The sequence below is a fragment of the Lepisma saccharinum genome, chromosome 13 (genome assembly GCF_977018435.1).
Source record: "Lepisma saccharinum chromosome 13, izLepSacc3.1, whole genome shotgun sequence".
NCBI classification, from domain to species: domain Eukaryota; kingdom Metazoa; phylum Arthropoda; class Insecta; order Zygentoma; family Lepismatidae; genus Lepisma; species Lepisma saccharinum.
This window is the reverse complement of record NC_139241.1, coordinates 12,524,628-12,533,617: the sequence shown is the minus strand read 5'-3', so window position 1 is coordinate 12,533,617 and position 8,990 is coordinate 12,524,628. Positions and strand designations below refer to the sequence as shown.

The 8,990-nt window shown below is 37.6% G+C and overlaps 1 long non-coding RNA gene across 1 annotated transcript; it reads right to left on the bottom strand.

Annotated features, from left to right (window-relative positions):
• Positions 1-582: 582 nt before the first annotated feature.
• Positions 583-2,650, bottom strand: LOC145996876 (uncharacterized). Its single transcript, XR_014442823.1, has 3 exons — positions 2,585-2,650; positions 1,228-1,414; positions 583-646 (listed from the first exon to the last, which is right to left on the bottom strand). It is a non-coding gene; the product is annotated as an uncharacterized LOC145996876 (long non-coding RNA).
• Positions 2,651-8,990: the final 6,340 nt, after the last annotated feature.

Genomic DNA, 8,990 nt, shown 5'->3' with positions numbered 1-8,990 from the left:
TTGAGGGGAACATGTGTTTATTTAATTTATTTTTGGAAAGTTTAATCAAAAGGGGGATTATAACTTCTATCCCCATGGGCACTCCACTGCACGCATAAATAATAAAGTTGATTACATAATGTAGAAATAGTGTGAAAAAATTCATGAGGCTTATGATTTTGCTTTCGTTAATATGAAAGCCGTCCATTTTAAATTATCATACAATTAAACTATTACCTCTGTGAACAAAATAACATTAAATACAACTTTTAAAAAAATTACAAAAGAGAAATAATTCTTCCGCTTTCTTTCATCACATAACATTAGTTGTGTTGATGTTCTCGAAGCAATTGAAAGCTTGGTACTCGGGAGTTGAAATTTCGTTAGTTTTACTGCAAAATCAGCCAAAAAATTAACTTTGACATTGACGATAGGGTTTTAGAACTGGCTGAAAACTAATGCGAAAATGTACGAGTTGTAATCTTCGATTTGATGTGAACAGAATGACTTTAGTTTCAAGAATAACATTGTGAGAAATTTTTAAATATATTTATGTCAACAGCAAGTACAGAGTATGGAGTCAACGGTACTTACAAATTAGTTGTGATTGTTCCGCTTCTACTTTGCAGCAGTTTGATTTTGTCGTCCCTGGATAAGCGAGTTGCCTCTGAAAGGTACAAGATAAAGACGAATAAACACAATGCTGAGATATAATTCATTATCAACTAAAGACAAGTTTCAACCTTATTATTAAGATTGTCAAGAATGAAGAAATCAGTATGAACTTTTCTGGCATGGGTCAATCTACAAGTTGTGTAATAATAAAAATATGGAACCGGTCAAAAGTGCCCTCCTAAAGAGTCTTTTCATTTGCTTCTCAACACACTTGTGAGATTTTACTGATTTCGAACGACATTAAAATGGAACAATCTTGTCTAAAGCTTTCTTCAAGTTTGAAAGGTTTTGTTGCCTTAAATATGTTTCATTCCAAAACTGATAACCATGCAGTAATGAACCCCTACAAATAGAGACCCCGCTAAGTAATTTGATATTTGAAAGGTCGTCATGGTACAATCTCTAGCTACTTCTGAACCCATATGATATGAACTTTTAATTCTTGCTTGAGCCAAATTTGCTTTGTGGACAGAGTCCCTTTGCACCCCACACTATTGACCAGAGCCACATAGAGACTTATTTTGCTTGGAATAATAAGCGAAATTCATTATATACAGGATGTAAAATTCTCACCTGTTGCTTTTACAGTCCTCCTCTTGGTAGATGCTGTTGCCTGGATCATCGTGATCACCGTCCTCTGCCCATGCTACTCAGAAGACGTGAAGGCCTTGGTGTTCAGTTTATCTTGAACTTGGCTGTCATCAGGAAATGTGGGTTTGGTGGCGTCTTTCCACTTCCCAAAGGATCTTGAGACACTTTTCTGAGAAATACAAATGCGTTCTTTTGTACTATTAAATTCTTACTACAACTTTCCGTATAAAAACTAACGCTGAACAAATTGTGCGACATGTATAATTATAATGTTCTGAGGCATTTGCGATTTGAAGCCTGTAATCTACATAGATAGACTTCCTGCTAGATCGCCTTTCTAATCGCTGAGGCTAGAAGGTCTTCTAATAAGAATTCTACCTCCATGGGAAACGAGCTTAAATGTTATTTACGCGGTTTCTAAATTTTGTAAAATGTGAACGTTGCGTTTGATTCGATATTCTCTTTCAACATTTGCTCGCTTATAATAATAATATGAACTCAGATTAATCTTACCTACGGAATTGTGCATGATGATTCAGACGATATCCTATGCTTTAAATTCTTTCCATTATAATAAAGTGTTTATTTCAGGTAAATGTTTCATGTAATTATAACAATAAGCACAGCTGTTGGTAAGGATTTTTCTCTTGTGTGATCTTTGAATGTTACATTAAAGAAGAGGATTTGAACATCAAACCTTTCCAATTATTTTTCAAGATCCGTAGAAAATAACTTTTGTGATTTTGTACAGCACTAATCAAGCTAGACAGCAAAGTTAAAACAGTTAAAACAATAAGCGACATTGTGATTCAGAAGAAGTAAAGGTAGCCTACTAGAAATGCTATTATTACTTTTATGACAATGTTTGGCATTTCTGTTACTGTACGAATCCATATTTTCACAATAAAGTCAAAGTATTGATACACGAACAACGCAGGACATTCTCATATCTACTAATGATGAGCAATTCTATGTGCAATCTTGAATGGGGAATTATTAAGGATGTGCAGGACCGAATGTTTTTGGCAGGGACTGGACGGTACGGGAATTTTTTTAAATTTCGTGTGGCAAATGTTCTAAATTTTCCAAAACTGAAAATCTCAAATTCTGGACAATATTTTCCCATCAAGTAATCGTTTTTGCAAATCTGAAATAAAAATGTGTTCAGCAAATCTTTCTGATTATGTAGCAAGTCATAAGCTTCCAAAAACCTAACATGCCTGGTGATTGTTATTCATTTCATGATCTCATACACAAATTTATAATGATACTGCGAGTTCTTAAGTTCTGAGTGACCGAAAAATGTATGTTTTTGTTATTATACAAATGTCCTCCTTACCTTTTCGCTTCTTTCATTCTATTCTTGTCTCTTATTAGTTTTGCATGTCACATTTACATTGACTTTTTTTTCTAAGATAAGTTCTATGGGAACATATAAGCATTATTGAGATAAAATATTGTTGCAAGCGATTCAGTGCAATTTGCTCCTGACATTTATTATCAGAGCCGGATTTTTGTGACGTCATATTTCATTATCGCCTGTTTCTTGATGCTTTAGTTCATTTAGACAAGTTTGTAACTTTTGCGAATACGATTATTCTGCTTTTATTGGTGATGTAACACTACATGTGTTTACTATAATTTTTCTTTAGGTCTTATTTTGGTTAAGGCATGGTTTTGAAAGCATATTTTAGGTCTCATTTAGAGTGTTTTAAATGGATACCGGTAATCCCAATTTTGTTAATACCATCCCCTATTAAATTATATTACTATGAAGCGAAGGTAGAAAACAGGATTGACAAACAATGGCAACATTTGCTTAGAGGCCGGTAAGCAAATCGTGGAATCCCAAACACTGTGCAATGTTCCAACACTGAAAAACCAATCCCCAGACTGTTTTACTTCAAGTCACTGCACCTTTGCGGAGGCCAAAATAAAATAATGTATCAGGAATGAAACTAATCACGCGAGTGAAAGATTGTTCTTTCTTTTTGATCCCAAAACGAGGCTGCTCTATGAAACGAGTCTGTGTTGCTGGAAAAAGTTGTAGTTCGAAAAAGAAACGCCAGAGTCCGTTGTAAATCAGTAAGGTTAAATTTAAAATTATCACTTGTTATCTTTCAGAACATGTAGTTTATTTTCACTTTTTAATTGAAAAATTTAACTAATAAATAGAACTGAGTACCTGATTAGTGATTAAAGTGATACTTCAATTTCTTATTAACCAATTTGTAGAGGGGTCTTTAAATGGAGTGGATGGTTTTAAGTTAAAAAGAAACAATTTAAATTATATAATTAATAGCTCTGTATAGACAACTGACAGGGGACATTTAATGGAAAATTTTAAAAATACATATTTTGTAGCTTTAGAATATGCATGAATATTTCTTACTTATTTGGTAGCATTTATTATGTTAAGGATCGGTTGATAAGTTCTAATTTTGTCCCAAGCACAGTGGTATTCTACATTCAACAATAATTAAATCTATTAAGAATTTCTGCTAGAGAATTCAGGAGGAAAATCACCTTGTCTTGATATTCGAGATACTTTCCTTACACTGTATACCTATATTTTCTATTTTAGACAACAGCGAATGTTCTAGCAGGAATTCTAAAGCGATTAATTTTTTGCAGAATTTAGAATTCAGAATAAAAAATCATTTTTTCCAAGTCGTTGCGTATGGCATGACATTTTTTGTAGGACATTCTTATGTAGGACGGACGTTCGGAAAGTAAGTTTCGTTATTTTTTTTCACAGGAAAGCTTTACAACAAACAGAAGAATACAATGTCATAACAAAATACAGTATTTTGGTTGTTTTCCACATAGTCGCCACCGACATTGATACAATTGAACTACTTAGAGTGCTACAAGCCACATTTCACGTTTACCACATTATAAAGCATGGCACATTTCACAGTTTAACGTGAAAACGGTGATTGAATTATTGTGGCACTTACAGCGTTTAGCAATTTTAGTCTTCAATTGTCGTACCGTTAAATCTATTTCAAAAAACTATCGTGGTAAAAATCGGTGCCCAGCGATTTAAGGAAGTTCTTCATAGCCTGTTGCACCTCTTCGTTGCTTCCGAAGTGACGTCCCGATAGTGCTGACTTCAACGCAGGTAAAAGGTGGAAGTCTGATGGGGCAAGATCGGGGCTGTAGGCCGGGTGATTCAATCTCTCCCATCCCAGACGACGAATGTGTTCTGCAGTTACCATTGCTGTGTGGGGCCTTGCATTGTCGTTCAAGAATAAAACCCCTCGCCTCAAGGGCCCTGGTCTCTTGCATCGAATGGCGGATTTCAGTTTGCGTAGTGTGTGGTAATAGCGTGCCGCATTGATGGTCCCTGTAGTGAGGTAATCAAACAAAATTATACTCTTCGCGTCCCAGAACACTGTCAGCATAATTTTCCCTGCGGACTGCGACACTTTGATTTTTTCTGGACGGGTGAGCTGCGATGTTTCCATGTCGTTGAGGTGGACTTGGTCTCTGGGGTAACGTTGTGCCCCCATGTCTCATTGGCTGTGATGATCCTGAACAGAACGTCATTGCCCTCGCGCTCGTACCGCATCAAGTGTTCGAGGCTTATTCTCTTTCTCGCAGTCTTGTGCTCAGGGGTGAAGTTTTTCGGCACCCACCTTGCCGACACGTTCCGATATCCCGACAAGTCGTGAATCATGTGGTGGACTTCGGCACGTCCAACACCCAATGTGGATACGACTTCAGACACAGTTACGCGCCTGTTGGCTAACACCATTTCCTGTACTCTGTCGACGTTTGTTGCAGTCATGGACGTGGAAAGGCGCCCAGATTGGTCTTCATCTTCCACCCTCTGCCTTCCTTCATTGAACACCAGAGCCCAACCATCTGACGGGACATGACGTCGTCTCCATAGACGCTCTGTAGGCGTCGATGATTATCTGAAACACTGATCCCACGCGCCCATTCATAGCGCACGACAGCACGCACTTCCATTTGTGACCACGTTTCCAGCACACGTCTTTCTGCCATACTGGTTTGCACTCGAATGAGCTCGGGCACGTCGGTCTGCTGCTTATCTCTATTCTTCGGCACTATGCGCATGCGCCATCGCTCCTCTGTTCTCGCTCCTCCCGTAGTGAATTCAGGAAATATTGTATTTTGTTATGGTACTGTGTTTTCTCACTTTGTAATACAGCTTCCCTGTGAAAAAAATGACGAAACTTACTTTCGGAATGTCCCTCGTATATATATGCTGGCGCGCGAGAGTGAGAGATTTTGATAATGCCGTAATGCACAGTAATAATATATATATAAATATTGTTACATAGTTCAGGACATAGAAAGGTACATGTGTGCCATTTGCAAAAAGCAAAACATAACTCACGGTTTGATAATAACGTCCTCTAGATGGCGTACCTCCCTGAGGTAACATTCCTGCATTCGGGAATGAACGTTTCTCATAACTTTCTGCAGTACGTCCGCAGTGATAGACCAAATCTCTTCACATCGCAGCCTTTGGTTCCTGCAGTGAATGAGGACGAGTAGTAAACACACGACCCTTTAAATATCCCCATAAAAAGAAATCATACATTCACAAATCTGGCGATCTTGCAGGCCAGTTCATATCGTCGTGGACATGATACGCCATTTAGAGGACGTTATTTTCAAACCGTGAGTTATGTTTTGTTCTTTGCAAATGGCGTATGGTACATGTACCTTTTTATGTCCTGAATTAAGTAACAATACATATATTATTACTGTGCATTAGGGCATTATCAAAATCTCCCACTCCCGCACGCCACCCTGTATATACAGTTGTGGTGTGGCCAAGGTGAAGTGCAACGAAGCCGAAGGTCTCAGGTTTGAACTCTGGTCAAGCATGGTCATCTACATCATTATATCATCATTGACCCTCATTGTGGCATTTAATCCAAGAGGTAGAAGAACGAGTGACGTAATAACCATATCAGAAAAATGTGCGTTGCGTTACACCAATTGAAATGAATGCTGTATCACTTATTTTGATGATAACTCAGTAACATAATAGAGTGCATTGACAATTAATACTTTTGAGGAAACGCACAGAAAAACGAGGAAACCTCTTGCAATGTTATAAGAAAATAAACGTGATTGTACACAATGTTTTTTTCTCAAAATTTCGTACAATCACGGAAATTATTTCATGCGATTGTCAGAGGCTTGTACAATTTCGTAAGATTAGAACACGTGCATACGTGTTAAGAAAGAGAATCAACTACACAGTAATTCAGTCGTTGCCACGATATCTTGGCCGAAAGTTTACGTTCTAATTTCGCAACTGTATGATATGTATAATATTATGGTCCACATGGTCCACATATAATACTTACTTCTAAAGAAGAAAACATATTCTCCTCCAGATCATCAATCCCTTTGAAAATTTCTGGACGGGCGGCTGATTACACTGTTCTAAAAATTTTCACTTTTTTCTGTTACAGAAAAGAAAGAAGTTGCTGTTTCTCACTGAAATTGACCTCCTGAACACGAATATGCACGTCATTTTCTAAGATTGGCTCTTAATTTGAAGTTACGACATAATTCATGTTACCCATAAACAATGCATTGGCTCTTATTTTCAAGTTAGCATAATTCACGTTAAACAACAATTAATCATAAGCAATGTGGGCATAACTTGATAAATATATTAAAAGGCACCCACAAAAGGAGGCCGGTGGCACTCGCCCCTCCAAGATATCTGGGAAGAATTAATACAATTCAAAATTTGAAATTATGGCCTGGAAACATAGATGAGAGGTGCTGTGAAAGACAGATTAAGCGTCTATGCAAATTAACTTAGTGGTGGTGATGCAAATTCTCATAATGGGGGAAACCATAACTCTATGATTCCTCCACTTTAAACACTGACCCCTTCCCCCCACGCACACAAACACGCACAATCCTGCGAGCGGCCTTGAAATGAATGTTTACTGAATCCTCTACAACAATTTTTTTTTCTGCTGCATATACCCTGTCCCAGCTAACTGTGGAGTAAGGGCGCGTAGCGTCAGAGAAGCGAGGGAAATCGAAACAACAGAGCAAAGCAGTAAACGCTGCTGGGAAGGCAGTCGCTTTCCCCCACTCCAAAATTCCGTTCCTCTCACATGTTTATTGGTGGAGCCGTCTCGCGTTACTACTTGCGCAGAGACTTGATTTCGTTTGCCTGCTCCACAGTTAGCTGGGACAGAGTATAGGAGAAAGTACCCTTTCTTTACTGAAATAGATCCCTTGAACAGTAAAAACCACTAACAGCAAAGCACCAAGGAAAAAAAATAATTTAATAATACCATGAATGTTGAATTCCCACCCAGTCTTCTCGAAATACGTCAGAAGATTGTCCAAGAGTTGTTCATAGTTTTCTGCTCTCATGTTTCCCAGAAAACTATTTTTTTTTTATTTTTTATTTTTTTCAATAATGAACTCAACAGGCTGGCGCCCAGTTAGAGAGTTCAGAGATACAGGTTTTTATACATGCTTCAGTGACTGTTATTTGATATTGTTTTCATTACACAGTTTTTAAATTGTATATATGGCATAGAGAACAAATCAATATTTTTGTTACGCTTTTCCAAGGCATTGTAGAGAGTACTCATTCTCCAGATAGGGGATTTCTTGACAATGTTTGTTCGCGCTCTATTCACAAAAAAGGTTTGATGATTGGGTCGCGTCTTATTGTTAGGAACGCGTAATTTAAATTGTGAGATCCAAAGAGGAGAGCGAAGTTTTCCATTATATATTTTCCAGAGCAGCAGCAGGTCGCGCACTGTCCTTCGATCGTCAAGCCTGTGCATTCGGAGCTCCTCTATTAGATTGCTGTACGAATCAAATTTGGGATAAATACCTTCAAGTTTATACTTCATATAACGTAACATCTTTGATTGTACTCGCTCTATTTTTGTAGTCTGTACTATACAGTCAGTGTTCCATACAACAGACCCGAATTCAAGTTTCAAGTTTTGAACGCACTAATGAGTAATATAATACCTTAAGTGTTTGGGTGTCTCGAAAGTCTCTGCCCATTCTAATAATGAACCCGATAAGTTTGTAAGCGTTGCCTATTACTTTGTTAATATGGTGAGTGAAAGTTAGCTTAGAGTCAAAATATATTCCTAGGTCCTTTGCTGTTTCAGATTTTTTTAGATTGGTATTATTAAGTTTATATTGAAAATTTAAGATCGTTTTTTGTTTAGAGTAAGTAACAGAATAGCATTTTGCTGCATTAAGAGAAAGACCGTTGCACAAGCACCACACACTCAACCTATTTATGTCTTGTTGTAGACAGACACAGTCTTCAATATTTTTTATTCTTTGAAAGAATTTCAGGTCGTCTGCAAATAACAGTTTTCTAGAATTAATCAAATGCTCTGGTAAATCGTTGATTAATAGAAGAAAGAGAAGAGGTCCTATGTTCGACCCTTGAGGTACTCCGGAACGTACTAGAAATTCGCTGGATGTGTGGCCTTTATACGAAATATATTGTTTTCTATTCATTAAATATGACGCCATAAGTTTCCTGAGGGGAAGGGAAAAGTTGAAAGTGCCCATTTTACTTAGTAGTACATCATGATTTACAGTGTCAAAGGCTTTGGAAAAATCAGTGTACATTACATCCACCTGCCCCCATCATCTAGCACCGTGCTTATATAATGCAGTTTCTCGCCAAGGTTTGTTTCTATTGAGCAGTTGGGCAGAAAGCCATGCTGGTATTCAGAAAAAGTTTCTCT